The sequence below is a fragment of the Poecilia latipinna genome, unplaced genomic scaffold (genome assembly GCF_001443285.1).
Source record: "Poecilia latipinna isolate Pla-1442-1.1 unplaced genomic scaffold, P_latipinna-1.0 Scaffold1367, whole genome shotgun sequence".
In the NCBI taxonomy this organism is placed as follows: Eukaryota; Metazoa; Chordata; class Actinopteri; order Cyprinodontiformes; family Poeciliidae; genus Poecilia; species Poecilia latipinna.
In genome coordinates this window covers 163,781-166,214 of record NW_015113983.1, presented here as the reverse complement: position 1 = coordinate 166,214, position 2,434 = coordinate 163,781, and positions in this window count along the sequence as shown.

Genomic DNA, 2,434 nt, shown 5'->3' with positions numbered 1-2,434 from the left:
TTTTGTTGAATTTAACTGAAAAATTTAATTTAGAGTTTAACAAAGAAAAACCAAAATATAACCCTGCAATGAAAATACGTGCCTGCTAAAATATCTTCTATAAACCTATGAGTTCACCTGCATTAACTACTAATCCTCCCAAAGACTTTATTAGAAGGATAAGTGATTGTGACACATGGGCAATGCCATGTGTAAAAAGGGGGGAAAAGGGAAAATGGTGAGGAAATACTATAACTACATACTATATAACTACTAAATTCATACATAAATTTTTTTTTTTTGTTATGAATTTTTGAGTTAAAAAAAACTGTTAGATGATGGTTGATGCTTTTTCTAAATGGGTTGAAATAGTTCCAGCAAAGCATGCGGATGCTTTGACGGTAGCTAAGGCTATCTGTAAAACTATATCCCAACAGACGGTATTCCACAGAATGTTTAGAGTTAGTGAAGCTCTATATGAGAATCACCCCGACAGCTGATGTTCTAACACCTTTTGAAATAATTCATGAGAGAGCTTACAGATTGCCTCTGTTTGCTCCAGACTTACAAAAAGCTGATGAAGAACAGACATTAGCAGATTATATGATCAGGACTCTTAAACTGAAGGATGTGTCCAGTTCAAAGTTACTGCCTTTTGATTCTCTTCCTGTACAGGAGGCCACTCCAATCGAGTAAGGTGACTGGGTCTACATAAAGGTCATCAAACGAAAGAACTGGGCGAGTCCATGGTGGGAAGGACCATTCCAGGTGCTGATGACCACACCAACAGCTGTAAAAATTGCTGAAAGACCCAGCTGGATACATCTCAGTTACTGCAAGATGCAGAGAGTGTTGGATCCCTAATCTCGAGTGGGGGGAAGGCCAGCTTCAAAGGGGATCCTGACCAATAGGGCGGTTCGTCTCAACGCCAGTGAAGAAACTCGACAGATCCTCACTCTTTAGTTTGGGGGTTCCGACATCTCTGTGCGCCGAGCAGCAATGGAGACTCCATATGCCAGATGGATCTTCTACTGCACTGTGACTGCAGCATGTCTGATGTTTGGAGGAGGAAGCGAGCCTGAGTTCCACCCGCATGACTACAGTGGTGGAAGCTGATGAACAGGACTGCTCACGAGGAGAACGAGGTGAACTGCTATGTGTGTGCGCAGCTACGAATCGCCGCACACAACTCAGGTCTGCACCCAGGGAGCATCACTGATGACAAACAGATGTGTCTCTATGGCCTGAGCACACAACTACGACTCAGCGTCCCCGTGAAAAGAAGAAAATGCAAATGGTGCAAAAAGAATTTTTCTGTCCTACTTCGGACAGGAGATGCCACAAAAGGACTTTTTGGATCTATGAACTGTTCATTTGAGGATGACGTACTACCGTTTCCACAAACCGTATGGAAAATACCACAGACCATTTCTTTAGCAGGAGCTAAACCAGGATCTCTGAGGAGCTGTGTTTACAACAACAGACACGTTTCTCTTAGAATGCCACCTTGGAACTTGTGTAACAAAGTTTACACCTACTGCGACACGACACAGGATTTCATCAACTGCATCGCCTGCAGGGGTCAGAGGGCAACCCCCGGCTGCAAGGTCTGGAAGGACAGCCCAGACTGTGACAACTTGCTTCAGGAGAAAAAATTTATGCAAGGCATCTTTCCATGGGTCAGAGTAGGTGAGATTTGAAGCCACGTTGAGATCAACAGATATGAATTACTGCGACTCATCAACAGTACACAGCCAACGGCACCTTGAGAGAGCTGACTGAACTGAGAAAGATGGTTCTGTAAAACCGTGTTGTACTGGACTTCCTCACAGCCTCTCAGGGAGGTGTTTCTAAAATCATTGGCCCAACGTGCTGAACTTTTGTGCATGATGAAACAGGAACTGGAGGAACTTAAACATTACATAGAAAGTGGAACTCAAGGATCATCTCCTTCTGATTTTCTTTCTTGGCTCACTTCCAGACCATGGTGGAATTTACTGGTGAAGCTTGAAACACCTATTCTGGGTGTTTTGATTCTTTTTTTGCCTGTTCATAGGTTGCATTTTTCCATGCCTTCGAAGCATGATGTTTAAAACAATTAACACAACTGTTATCAACTATCAGCTGGCAAAGCATCTTATGAGACAACTGAAGATGACTTGTTTCGAGTTCTGATGATTTTCTGAACAATGATGAAGTTCTGTAATCAATAAACAGATGAATTCATTTGCTGAATGACTCCTACAACAAGTGGTTGTAGAGATGAGTAACCTGCATTTGATTTTTTGTTGTTTCTTTTATTTTTCATTTATTTCATTATATTACATTTATTCATTGTGTATTTTCTGTATTTAGATTAGAAAAAAAAAAACTTTTGCATTTATTGGTTCTTTTCTTTTCTTTTATTTTCTATGCTTGGCTTTTGCATAAAGTTTACACACATAGTAAAATGATA